This window comes from Canis lupus, chromosome 22 (genome assembly GCF_003254725.2).
Source record: "Canis lupus dingo isolate Sandy chromosome 22, ASM325472v2, whole genome shotgun sequence".
Classification (NCBI taxonomy): domain Eukaryota; kingdom Metazoa; phylum Chordata; class Mammalia; order Carnivora; family Canidae; genus Canis; species Canis lupus.
Window position 1 is genome coordinate 53,515,698 of NC_064264.1, and position 14,950 is coordinate 53,530,647.

The 14,950-nt window shown below is 34.6% G+C and overlaps 1 long non-coding RNA gene across 2 annotated transcripts in view; it reads right to left on the reverse strand.

Annotated features, from left to right (window-relative positions):
• The window catches only part of LOC112656086 (uncharacterized), a 52,848-nt gene extending 38,948 nt beyond the window's left edge, over positions 1-13,900 (reverse strand). Inside the window, exons 1-4 of one of the 2 annotated variants that reach the window (XR_003134096.3) lie at positions 13,627-13,900; positions 12,779-12,839; positions 8,921-9,008; positions 5,269-5,434 (exon numbers count right to left, since the gene is read on the reverse strand). This is a non-coding gene — a long non-coding RNA (uncharacterized LOC112656086). Of the gene's footprint in view, positions 1-5,268; positions 5,435-8,920; positions 9,009-12,778; positions 12,840-13,626 lie in introns of those variants that run through there. The other variant, XR_007405004.1, reaches the window with a different exon arrangement.
• Positions 13,901-14,950: the final 1,050 nt, after the last annotated feature.

Below are 14,950 nucleotides of genomic sequence, written 5' to 3' on the forward strand. Positions count from 1 at the left end.
CCTTGAAAATATATACATAGTATGATATATTTTGATAAAGTTTCACAAGTTTATGGTGAATTTGCTTTAACTTTGTAGGACCAGCATGTAGGATGGTCTCTTAGGATTAGGAACACAGAATTACCACAACAGAAAAAAAAAATACCAGCATTATTACTTGAATATTGGTCAACAGAAAATGTGATACCTTATTCTGTGTTTGGATTGAATAAAATAAGATATGAACACTTTTCTTGGGGGGGTTGAAACATGGAAGGGGCAGGATGAAAATGGTACCTAACCTTATGTCCTAATATCTGGATTACCTTGTGAGACAAGAAGAAACGAGAGAAGTTGTTAATACATTCTGTTACCTCAGGAAGAGGTCAGTCTAGAGACTGACAGGGAAAGAGTTGAATCTATAAAGGACTGACTATCACCATCAAAGGAAAAAGGAAAATCAAAAATAACTCTGCTTGTTTGGTCCGGTAGAAGACTGTAAATGCCACTGATATTGAGTCCAATGTAATTTCTAATTTGGGAAGAATAGACAGTTGTGAAGATTTCACTATTATCTTTATCTGGTTTCAACATTAATCAAACAGAAGGTGGATATTTTTTGGTTCATCACTCATATACTTGCATTTATATTTTTGAGGCAAAACACATTGCTGACATCTCCTCTAAAATATAGCCAAACATGCAGTATCTGAGAAGGTATATGACAACATCAATACACAGACCCTGGGCACCTGGATGGCTCCCTGAACCTTTGGCTCAGGTTGTGATCCTGGAGTCTGGGGATCGAGTCCCGCATTGGGCTCTACACTGGGAGCCCATTCTCCCTCTGCCTATGTCTCTGCCTCTCTCCTTATATCCCTCATGAATAAATAAATGAAATCTTAAAAAAAAAAAAAAAGAAACAATACTCAGACCCTGACTAGACTCATGTAAGGAGAGAAAATCCAAGAAAATGTCCAATGACATAATCTAGATTGTTATATTAATTATATTAAAACCTTATGTAGCTTTTCTGTCTGCCAAGGTCCTTAGATGTAGTTCTTATTTTTATTTGTAAAAGCTAGTTATCTATGTGTATATACTGGTGTACACATATGTATGTATACATACTCAGGTACAAATATATATATATGCACAACAAGAGAGGTAGAGAGAGAGATTTTCATTTTAGGTTGTCAGTGATATCAACGCAAGTGTTCATAGCATTTACTCTGATAGAAACCAAGTGAATTTGCACTTTGTCCTTGTGCTATGGAGATTTAATAGAAATAAGATCATGTCATATTGACTATGTTATTCAGAAGGCAAGTAGATCACCAAGAGTCCAACAAACTTGCCAGAAATCACTTAGTCAGAAAAGCATGGAGATCAGACCCAGATCTTCAGGTTTTAAGATTATATCTTTCTACTTTATAAGAGGCAAACATATTAATCCATTTGTATAAATCTTCCTTAAATATGAAAATAGTATATCCGTATTGTTATTGAAATGTAAAAATAATTTTTGATACTGTGGCTTTTGAAATAAAAAATCTTTCCTTTTTGAAAACCTTTTAAATGTGTTTTTCTTCATAGTATGCCTACCGAATTTTTTAAAAAATACATATATTTTTTTCTAAGATCAATTTAAATTTCATATTTTCTTAAAAATGTACCATACCCATAATGAATTTGAGCTTCTACTTGATTCTTTTCATTTAAATGCAATTAATTAACATATAATGTATTATTAGTTTGAGAGGTAAAGTCAGTGATTCTTCAGTCTTTTATACAACACCCAGGGCGCATAACTCCACCTGTATTCCTTAACGCCCATCACCCAGTTACCCCATCCCCCTACCCCCTCCCTCCAGCAACCTTGTTTGTTTCCTATGATTAAGAGTCTCTCAGGCTTTGTCTCCCTCTTGGATTACCTCTTCTTTTATTATTGGCTCCCTTTACCTATGATCTTCTGTTTTGTTTCTTTTTTTTTTCTGTTTTGTTTCTTAAGTTCCATATATGAGTGAGATCATATGATAATTGTCTTTCTCTGATTGACTTATTTTACTTAGCATAATATCCTCTAGTTCCTTCACGTCATTGCAAATGGCAAGATTTTATTTTATTTTTATTTTTATATTACATCATATAAATATATACCATATCTTCTTCATCCATTCATCTATCTATGGACATTTGGGCTCTTTCTGTAGTTTGGCTACTGTGAGCTTCTACTTTAAAGCAAATATTTGTTTTATTTAATCTTGTCAAGATTTACAAGAACTGACATTTCTTATCATGAGTTTCAAAATACCTTTATAATTATCTTAAATTCTATATATTAGCTGTTAGAGGGTATTTATTTTTCTCTCTCTCATTCAAGGCCATAAGACATGGTGGATGTCCTCAGTAAGATTACAATCTATTTGGAGAAGAAAAATACACATGTAACCCAAAATCAGAACCACAACAAAGTTTTGTACATCAACAATAACAAAACTGTCAACATACCATATGCTTAAATACTGAGGATGTGTTGTTTATCGCAATTTTATAGGTTTGCGGTTAAAGAAGTGTCTTCTACTGAAAATATGTTCAGAATGTAAAGCTGTGATTTTATTACCATTTTACTTTGAATAATTTTATCCTCTGCCTGTGAAATATTATCTGGGGAGAAATGACAGCTGAAATGAAGATTGCTAGTTTTACTTAACCATATCGATTCCTTTGAGAATTTTGAGAAAAATAAATTGAGCACATTTTGTTTCTTTAAAAATTAGGTTGATAGAAACAACTAAAACAAAATACCTGAGCATTTCTCCAATATTTCTTTGCTAAGATATGAGAGCACATGAGCTCTACTCCCTCATCTGCAATGACTTCACAGGTGCCATATTGAGTTGGATTGCATCTGTCATACCGTGTCATGTCACATTGCATGGTGCCTTATAATGGATGCTGACATGAGGTAGCAGGCTGCCCTCACATTCCTATGAAGACAAATTCAGAATGAAAGCAGATGGTACATTGTTTTCTACAGTAGCTATTGTGGTAAATAGAAAATTTAAAACTAATTGTGGGGACGCCTGGGTGGCTCAGCAGTTGAGCATCTGCCTTTGCCAGAAGTCCCAGATCAAGTCTCACATCCGCTTCCTGCATGGAGCCTGCTTCTCCCTCTGCCTATGTCTCTATCTGTCTGTCTTTCATGGATAAATAAAATAATAAATAAATAAATAAATAAATAAATAAATAAATAAATCTAATTGTGGAATCAGTTATCATATTGCTTAACTTCATAGTCTGAACTGCATCTAACATGTCCTGATATAAAGGATAGATGTTATTTGATCTAGAGTATACTTTTCTTCAATCATGATAAAATGGAAATTAGGCTAAGAAAATTATTTTTTTTCTTTTTCTTAATATTGCAGTAGTTAATAAACCAGAAAATATAGTGCGACCACAACCCCATGCTACAATGATTATGTAATTTGAAAAAAAAAAAAGTAATATAATACTAGTGCTTTTGTATTTATATGCAGTGACACCAAAATCAAAATGATTTAATAATCAATTCCTGTTTTGGAAAAAGTAACAGTAACTGTTTTTTTGCCATGATCACTTCAGATTCTCAAATTGTAGCAGAATTGCCAATGCAGATATCAGCAACCATTTCGGAGATAACCATTTTAATAGGACACAGAGTGAACAATTGCTTCTAAATAAGTCCAAATGTAGCTAAACTATTTCTAAATTACATTAAGTTTCAGGCTAGGTCAGTGAACACTGGAAATAAAACCTTATTATTTTCAGTTGAAAAGTTCAACATCACCATTATGATTTGACCTATTTCAGAAGCTCTTGAAGTCCTTTTTTTTACTGCATTGAGTAACAGGTCACCTAAACCATTTTTTTTTTAATACTCAAGTGTTGTGTGTTACACCATAATTATGATCAGCAAATTGATATTTTATATTATGAATAGAATCAATTATGAGAAAAGACATTTTATAATTTGGTGAATTCTGTTTAATTATGGGGTTATGGTATTCTTTTATAATCAATATAATATTTAAAGAGAAACACAATTAAATAGGTCAATTAACCCAATGAATTAAATGTAACACTTCACTAATTTCATAATTAGCCTATATAGGCTTTAAAAATATAGTTATCCCATGTATAGATTTATTTCATCTTAGACCTCATAAAGACATGTGTTAGTTTTGGTTTTAAGTAAAGAAATATCACTAAATGAAAAATTAGTCTTATTACATGGATTGGTTGATGAGTTCAAAATTTAAACCATCAAAATAAATGAACTGATTTAGTACTTTGCAAAACATGTTTCCTGGGCACTTTACTAAAATATTTTAAGCCTTATTATTTTTTTCTATAGCAAAATAAATCCATATTCAAGTAGCTCTGATGTGTTCCAGGTGAAAATGTAGTGCAAAATTTGAGAAGGGGGTATATGTTAATATATTCTATGAGCTCACTAATTAAACTGAACTTATGTTTATATTTATAGCTCTACTTTTATCTCTCAGGAATTAGTCTGTTTAGTATGACATTACAGATGTCCAGGCTTCTTAATATTATGCCAGTTTTCTTTGTTTGAACCTTAGCTGTAAAAGAACATTCATTCTCAGTAGACATTTTCAGTTATTTCAATTGGCTCGGCCCATATACATTCTATAGTTGCCTTATAAAAAGGACAAAGAGTACTACACTAACCACCTAATTATATAGATGATAGATAGATGATAGCTAGCTAGCTAGATAGACAGATGATAGGTAGATAGATGGATGATAGATAGATGATAGAAAAATCATCATACTCTTGCTGTGGCACTGCCCAATGCTATGCTCATGATAGTTACCATCCTCCAACCATGATTTCTGTCCATACTTGCTTCTTTCATTACAAACTCAGCCTCTTCTCAGTCTTCATCCTATTCAACATTTTAAACCCTTAACCAATGGTTTCCCATTAAAATGATCTTCTCTCTGGGTGCCACCTAAATATCTTTCTTGAACGACCTATCTTTGGGACCCTTGATTTATAATTACAACTCTCTAATGGACATTGGCTATTCAACTAATCTTTCATTCATTCATTCATTTGTTCATTCAACAAACATTAATCTGCCCTAGCTACATTGGCTATTGGGCCAGAAAACCAAGTGAAACACAGCATCTGTCCTGTATTGAGGGAAACAAATGTGTAAACATTAAATTCAATGAAGCCCATTATGAGAAAAATATTTACAGACACATTGAGGAGAAGTAGAAGTATTTTTTGAATGTGATCTTGAGGGGGGATGCTCACAGGAAAGAAAAAACTTCAAAGAGAGAGCAAATGACTGTGTTGAAGTGAGTCTTGATTCAAAAATGAGGATGGAGTCTGGTTTTAGAGGCTCTGTTAGAACATATTGAACAGTGGAACTTCATTCTGAGAACAGAAATATTACCATTGGTTTTTGTGAGACATATGACCAAGTGTTTATTTTAAAAAGGTACATCTTCAGAACAGCCTTTGTATCCTACAGACATATTGTCCACGACATGATATTTTCCTTCTAACTTTATTTCTTCTGGTTTCTTCCCACATATTTTCTGATTGGATACCCTCACAATGGAAACCCCAATTTTCACTGAGTTGATTCATTAATTTGTCCCATACTATCTACATTACATACCATAGTAAGTCAATTCTACCTCAAAATAGGTCTTTAATCCACTCCTTACTCTCCATCTCCAAGGAATTTTTTTCTATCTCAGACTCTCAGAATCCCTCACTTAAAACCCTGTACTATTTTTCTAAGGTTGCTCATGTCTTAATCCTTTCTAATTTATCACCTACCTTGTCATTAAGGTTGCTGTTTTAAATTAATTTTATCATAACCCTCCCTTGTTGGCTCATTATTGAACAAAATCCAAACTCATCAGCAGAGTCAAGATTTCCTTTCTATCTGACCCCAACATTCTGGTTCTTGAACCCCAGTTTTGGCCTTTCCACAAGTGAAGTAATAGTAGTGGGTAGAAATTAGATTCTACATTTTATGCATGCCTGGTACGCATAAACTCTACGTAAGTGTATGGTATCTGCTGTTATAATTAACAAAAGCCACAAGTGGGGATAAAACCAATAGAACAAATCAAATGGAGAATCAAACATAAAGCTAAGATTAATGAACTGGAAAATGGATTCAGAATACGTCTACAGATTTGAGGTTTCTGAAACACATAAAAATACAGGAATCATACACAAAAATTAGGGATCCCGAAAGACTGTAATGTACAGGGCAATGAATATGACAAGAGAATTCTTTGGACTTCCCTATCCAAAGGCAATTTTAACAACTGATTCCTGGATCGGTCTGAATATATCTATAGCACTCTATCACTATCTTATTGTCTTCTCCTTTTTTATGTGCAACCCACATTTAAGACTGAGCATATTTAATTGATATTGATGAAAAATAGCCTACTCCCTGTAAAAAGAAGAGTGCCACTCCTTGTGTATATTATTCTGATTAGCAGTGAAAAGAGAAAACCTTGATTTACACGCACACAAAAAATCAAACAGATTATGTTTTCAGGATCTGATGGCAATTTCACTTGTCTTAATTTTGATCCATTGCCAGCTAATCCAATTTAAATTTGCATTTACCTGTATCTGGTGAAGTTTTGCTTTAACATCTCAAGCAAGAGCTGTGAGGCAGCTTTTCCCCAACAGATGTAAAAGAGACTTCAGTAGGGAGCAAATACATTATTATTAAGTCTCAGACCTTCCAATCTGAGTCTTCTCAATCACATCAAAGTACTTGGCATGGAGTTGCTCACTATCCTTGGTGCATATGGTTTGTTTTGGAACCAAATCTAATTTAACTCTTGCTAAGTGCTGATCAACAACCAGTGTATTTCCACAGTGAGATTTTATTGGTCCATGTCAAAATGAGGAAGAAAAAAGAAAAGATCAACTCAGTAAAAATCTCCCAAGGCCAAATTTATTCATTAAGTGTTGAAATTAAGGGTTGAAATTAAACCCTTTAAATTAAGGGTTGAAATTATTTCATTTTGTAATTAGTTATTGAAATATCTTTCTTTTCATGAAATGACAGCAATGAAAGATTCTACTTTGGATGTAGAATCTAGTTTTTTAATTTTGTTTTGTTTTATATTCTTACTAGAAAAAATAAGTGGTGCCAACCCAATTGCCAATCTCCCATATATATTTTGAATTTTACAGGTCTGTGAAATCTATATATGAGTATTTTTCTATTATGCATTAACAATTGTCCTTATCCTATCATTTCAAAGAAGATCCTCTCACTTTAACATTAGTCCTAGTCTGCAAGGAAGAGCAACCTTTGAACTTGGGTATCTCTCTCACCAGAGCATTCTTTGTGACCTTGAAGAATGGTACATCCTCTGGGTGTTCCTTTGGAACATCATCCTTGAACAGGTCCTCTGGTATTGAAGAATATATCTATTATATCATGCCCACCCCCTCAGCCTCTTTAGACCCTCCTTTCCTAGCTGGGATAGCAACTCAGATATGGATAAGTCACTGAGATTTGTCCCCCAATTTCCCCCGGGTCCAAATGCCCATGCTACCAATGTGTTTGCCCCATTCTCAAGGTCTCTGTCAGAGTTCTGTGTCCTAAGAAAGTACTACCAGGTCAACTAATTCTTTCTTATCCAGTCTTTAGTTCTAGCCCTGCTAGTCAAGCACACTCAAAATTTAATTCCACGGATGTTCCCCTGGATACTACAAAAATGTGCTCAGTAATTCTTGCAGCTCCTTTATTGTATAATCTCATTCCTCTTCTGTCAATCCCAGCAGGTCCTTATGCAGATTATGTTCAGTTTAAACTATCATTATCAGAGGCTCCTGGAGGTGAATTTCTGTCCTCTTGTGTATTATCTTTAATCAGAAGGGAAGGATTATATGTCCTAAGGAGAGGTGAGCTTCTTCCCCAAGCAATGACAGCCCAGGGGGTCTGCAAAGCCAAAATCTGCTAGTGCATCCATCCAGAAATCCTACCTTATATATCAGGTTCTCAGATTTTCATAAGCAGTGTCCTAAATTTAGCCTAAAAGCTGGCTTTTACTGAATATTTAAGCCTCTTTGGAGATCCACTGCTCTCAGGTTCTGAGTCTATTCTTCAGCTTAGTCCCCTTTCTCACTACAGGAGATAAGGACCTCCTAATAAACTTTCAGAAAGGACTTCTAGTTCCCATGGTTAGCCTTTAACTACTTGGTAATAGCACTCAGTGTCTCGTTATCTTTCTTCAGAGAGTATTATGAACTATTTGTGTCCCCTCCAAACTCAAACATTGAAGCCCTACTATTTATTTATTTATTTATTTATTTATTTATTTATTTATTTATTTATTTTTGAAGCCCTACTATTCAGAAATGGGATCTATAAAGATGTGATAAAGGCTTAATGAGGTTTTAAGATTGGGGACTTAATCCAATAGGATTGGCCACCTTCTGAGAAAAGGAAGAGACACAAGAGGTCCCTCTGGCTCTTTACTATGTGAGGACACAGAAAGAAGGTGGTTAGCTGCAAGTGCAAAAGATAACTCTTACCAGAACTAGTATTAATTGGAATTAATCTTGGAATTCTCAGCTTCCAGAACTGTGAGATATAAATTTCTGGGATTTATACCACCCAGGCTCTGATATTCTTTATGACAACCTAAGCTGATTAAGGTAGGAAATTAATACAATTTTTCAATGGCCAGTCAACTCTTTATATATATTGCTTTCTGCATATATTTTAAATGCCTAAGTCATGCACTTATTTCTCTCCACCAGAATGTTTTTCTGGTCACTGGTAGTGAAATATTCATTAATAAGGCTGCCATCTTGTGTCAGGGATGATCTTTAACTATGTACCCTTAGCATGTGGTACTCCTTGCTTACCAAGTGATCAGGTGATGAATATGTCAGTCATCAAATCACATCTTACTTCCTCTTTTCTCACTGTTGACATCACCTATGTTTGGATTCTCTGAGAAAAATCACACCAAGAAGGAATTATTAACGTTAAGGAAATATGAATGACTTGTCTTCCTGATCTTCATAGAGGCTACATGGCTCATTTATAATGTCAAAAGAAGATCATGAGAAGGTAGGAATCATGTCTAATATTGATCCTGGATTATCGATGACACAGAGAGGCCTAAAATGAGTTAATAAAAGTGTATGCTGGATTGAATTGCTATAGATTGAAAATGTTCTCATTGTTTGGACATTCCATGGAGTATTTCAGGGGTCAATAGCACTGAAGAGTGTAAAGAGGGCTCCTCTTCGATCAGGAAACTTCAAGTAACAAGGTCTAAAGTCAGTGGAGTGTATGTTAACTCTTTTTTTTCCCAGATCAAGTATGCTACAGCTCTCCTAAAGTTTCTTACACCAACCAAACAGAATTATAAGATAATACTTAGTGATCTTAGTTTTCTTATGATATTGTGTCTTGTTTCCTCCATTTTGTATGCAGAATGAAAATAAATTGCTATTATTCTATGCAATTAATTATGTCCTTGGGGGCAGAGTGCACTGATTAGAGAGGTGGGTATGATCCAAGCCCGTAAAGTTTAGCTAAATTGGGTATATTTTAAAGGTAAGTGATCATTTAGATATTTATCATAGGGTAAATATCTGCCATAATGAAAGCAGGGAGTCACCAAATAATATACCAAATTGTTTCTTTTAAAAACCAATATTTTTAGTGATTAAAATTTATTTAGATGGAATGGGAAGAAATGTATTTCACACTGATACATGTTGTTTCTAACTTGTTTCTTAATCACTAATTTTTCTATCACTATTCATGATTTCATAACATATTTTAAATCCAAGGAAAAACAGATTACTTTATAAGTTTATTTACACTAAAAAAGTAGACAATGATTTAAAAAGACGTAAACCTGTCTCTGCTTTTACCTAGTTATTTTCTTGTCAGTTTCCTTTTCTAACTTTTTCCTTGAAATGGACAATTTATTATACCGGGAAGGATTTAAAATTTAAATTAGTAAAAATATATCATACTCTGAGAAAATAGCATTAGAATCTGCATTCCTGTGTTTCAGAATTTTATTTTTTTTATTTATTTATTTTTTTGTGTGTGTTTCAGAATTTTAAACACTTGAGACTGCATTGTGTATACGAAAAAATATTCCATAAATTTAGATGTGTATGAACTAGAGTGCTTATTTGGGGCTGATTTGCGTTTCATTAATGTATTGGTATAATGTTTCAGGACTCCTTACAAATCGGCTTCCCACTCTTATATCTCTTAATGTGATGCTGTATACTCCTTGTTTTGGAGAAAGATGTAGAAGTGACTTTCATTGGGGATGGGTGTGAGTATTGTAAAATGGGGAATGGGAGTGGATATTGTGAAATTTTGCAAATGGGTAGGGTTTTCTTTTTCCTATTTCTTATAAAACACAAAACGTTGCCTTCTGAAGCTAAGATGAGGACAACAAAAAACAACAAATACAAAAACTCTATGACCTAGGTTCCAGGATGTAGTAGACACAGTGAGATTAATAAAATATATTTTTAGATACTTTAGGTCAGTCACAAAACAACAAAAGAGAACAATTATTGAAAATAAGGCTTTGGAAAGACCTCACGAGAACAGACATGTCAGAAATTTAAAGACAGATAATTTGCTTATTGGTTTTCAAACTGCAAAATAAATATTCATGGTTTGGCTTGAGTAAAGAAGTTTAAGAGAGAGAACTTTTTACAATGAATTTCATATGTGCATGTTACAATGGTCTCAGCACATATGAGAGGAGTACCATAAGGTAGAATATTCTGTTACATATAATGCTTGAATGTCATAAAGTCCAATAATAAATGCATAATATTCTGTTAAATGCAATGCTATAGTATCATGAAATCCAATAACAAATGCACCTCAATTGATTATCATTGATTCTTTTTGATCCTTCACTTATTTTCATTTGCTCAGCTACAGTTTGAGTCTTACGCTCCTCTTTCGGGGCCCAAATTCAACCCCATTATATCCATATTTGTCGCCTACACTGTTGAAACAATAGAAGCCATCAAATAGGATATCCTCCAACTTCTGCATTTCCAAAAGTTTCTAGGATTCTTATTTATCCTTTATTATTTCCTATTGGTATCAAAGTAAGAGATGCTTCTCTTTTGTCCATAGAAAATTCCTTAATTTCTGCTCTGAATCTGACTTCCTCTCAACTTCTCTCTTTAACTAAAAGAGGAAGAAAGGAAGGAAAGAAAGAAAAAAAAGGAAGGAAAGGAGGAAGAAAGGACCCAAGGGAAGAAAAGGACAAAAGCATTCTCTGTATATCTTTCCAGAGAAAACTTACTTCCTCCATTTTGTTCTCAGTTCACCTTCTTAATGCTTGAATGGATGTCTCTAAGTCCTTATGTGTTATTTCATCTACAGCCAACTATATTCTTGCTGACAACAAATGTTGCCAGTGTTTGCCCACTAATGCTTGCCCAAATGAAAAAAAAATCCAACCAATATTTTCAGGCATTATTTATCTGTATTCTCTGAAACATTTCTTTATTGACTAAGCACTAACACAGAGGATCTTATTGTCAAAGTGGAATAATAGAATCAGAAATTTTAGTGATTGTTGAGCTTTAGTGGTAATTTCAATGCCCAGTTGAAGCAGAGAAAGGTGTAGGATGCCAAAGGTAGCTCTTCAGGATCCTGCATTCCGGCATCATTCATGCATCTCTGGTTCAGAGTAATAGATGAGGTTTCTAATGAGGTCCATGTTCATCTAACATGGTGTGATTATTTAGGTTATTTATATCTCTATTTTATATCCAGTTAAGGGTTATGCAGCTTATGTGACATTCTCCAGGGAGCCATTCCTCCTAGATATTAGACTCAATTTCTTACAAGTGACCCTTAGCCAGGGACATCCTGCTAAGGGTATTTCAGAGATAAGTTTTCTTTCTCATTGCAAATATAAGAGGTCCAGGTGACAAAGAGATTAGATCAAGCCACCTGCCCATCTGTCTCCTTTCTTTCCCCTCAAGTGAGTTTCAGATGAAAGAAATTAGTAGGTCACAGGGTAGCTTCTTTAACTTTCCCCTCCTATCAATTCAATTTCCATTATCTCTTCCTTTGCCCAATTCTCCCCTAGTTCTCTTTCCATCCTCTGAATGTAACTCTGGTTTCCTTTGCTGGAACTTCTCCTTAATGTTTCCTCAAGTGTCAGTCCAAGGCAATCTGTTCCCAGATTCTCCTCTGTTCATTTCTTGTTCTACATTCCTTTTATCTATGATTTTTACATTTTCTTATGTTTTTAACCATGACCCTACATCATGACTCAATATGTATTTTTCAAACTGCATAAAGAAGTGTTGAATTGCATATACAAGGAGCTGGTAGACAATGGTACCTATGTATACAACAGGCATCTCAGATGTAACCTATTCTTGATGGAGTTGAAGGTCTCCCTTCTGCTCCATAATTGGATCTTCACTGACTCGTCATCATCAATATCAACAGAGGTATAATGGGATTTTTCAAATGTAAGAATCAGTCTCAACTCAGTATTCAATGACAAGATACTTAACTTTGACTTGCCAACTGTTTTCTATGTGCAACTTATAATTATTTAACTTAATAATATAATTATTAAGAGAGTTAAAAGAGAGTTATTATTATATCAATTGTCATAAGTAGAAATTAAGGCTTAAACGTTTTAATTGACTTATACAAAGTCTGCCAGTAAGTGGCAAAAAGGATTTGAATAAAACTACCTCCATGGATACTCATATTCAGGACTTGCCAGCTGAGCTACATCCAGGTGAACTTCTTTCTCTAAAAATATGGAGAAATGAGGAGAAAGATGTTGAAGCATCTGAAGTGTCAGCTTCTGAGCTTTGCAAAAGTTTGTGTATTTTTGAAGCCCTAGAGTAAATTGCAGGGAGCTCTGAGGCAGAAATGCTACCAAGGTGTCCTGGGACTCAGAGAGGGATACAGAGAGAGATACAGGCAAGTCTATGTTAGGTAAGGGTTCAAGATATCATTCCTTTTTCTCTTAAAACAGAACACACTGAGAATCCAATGAGTTACACAAAATAAAAATTTGTTATGGTCTCAGGTCCATCTCTGAACTGTTCAAGAGTGTGAGATTTGTCTGCCTTTTTAAATGTCTTTTTTCCATCTCTGGGTCCAATTTAGTAACTCCAGTTTTTACCATGTCCTAGCCAAAAGGAAGTGGAAAAAAAGAAAATGAAGGGCGGATAACCTCTTTTTTTAAGAATATAAACAAGAAGTGCACCAATTACTTTTACATCCTATCTCTGCAAAAATAAGCACTTATTCTGACTGAAAGGAGAAAAAGGATAATGTGTGCTGGGGAAATCTGGTTATCTATACCACATCCATACAGAGAGAACAATAACCAAAAAAACATGAACCCGGAAATACAAGCTGACTTGCTCAGACACAATTACAGGCCCAGGTACATGGGCCATTCAAACACGCCTGTCCTTGACAAGCTCACCTTCCATACCTTACTCTGGGCAAGCTTACCCAGAGAGCACAGCCTGCACACACTAAATCTCCAAACCACCCACACCCACATGCTTGATTCCATACTTACTCTTTGTTGGCACAAGCATGCTTCTGTTCATGCTCACCATTCAGGTGAACACTCCATATCAATAATCGCTAACACACTGACCATTTCATATACATTTTTCCTGAGATTTATCTGGGTGCTATCCACACATGACATAGATAAACACCTAGGCATCTTTTATAGGCCATGACTACTGTTTTAAAAGATGTTAACACTGACAGTGTAATCAGGTATTTTGAGACATTTTACAAGAATAGTATGTATTTCTGATCACTCATTTACATGGTGAGTTTTCATCAACGTTAAATTAATGTCTATTGTTGCATAGGAAGTGACCACAGCCTTAGCGACTTCACACAACAAACATCTATTGCCTCACAGTTTCCATGGGTCAGAAGTCAGGTAAATGCTCAAGGTCTCCCAAGGCTGTCATCAAGGTTCACGAGAGATGGCATCCACATTTAGGGGCTTGTCTGGTGAAGAATCAGTTCTCAAGTTCATTCAGATCTTAGCAGAATTCATTTCGTGAGTCTGTACAACCAAGATTTCCTTTTGTTTGCTGGCTGTCAATTGACAACTGCTCTCAGCTCTTGGAAGCTGTCCAGATGCCCTTTCAAAACATGGTGGCTTACTTCTTTCAAGGCCTGCTGGACAATCTCTCTTTTCTCAAGTTTGCAAAAATGGAGTCTTATATAATCCTATTTTATTTATATCTCCAACTTACCACAGTAATAAAGTGTGTGGAACTGGTTATAATAATCATATGAGCTGTGGACATGTCACAATATCAATCTTCCAAGGGGATCTATTATATGGTCTTATGTTGTATTCAGTTATATGTGTGCACATATATGTATAAGTATGTACATATATACACACATATATGTTCTTACTCTTAAATTGTGTGGTTTTGATTGTATTATTGTGCTTCATCATTTACATACATTAAATAGAACACTTAGATATGGAATAAAATAAATAGAAATTATTACTAATTTGTGTAAGTGCAAATTAATGTGAACCGAATAACTGTGAACCAAATACCTCTAGCTCTCTTCTGTACATTCTTCTTCCATTTTTTAGTATTTTAAAACATTTCTTGGTCTATGGATAAAATATTACTATACAAAGACCCATAAATGAATAAATGAGTGAAGCCCTAAATAGAAATGAGCATATGTTGGCCAAAGAAAAAAACTAGGAAAGAAGCAAAATAATAAAATAAATTCCTTAAGGAATATTCCAACTCTGCCTGCCTTTATCATGTTCAGATCATGCCTGTAAGCACCGTGTTCTGTTGCAGTGAAGAGGACTTGTCTGTCTGGTATGCAGTGGGGCAGAGAGG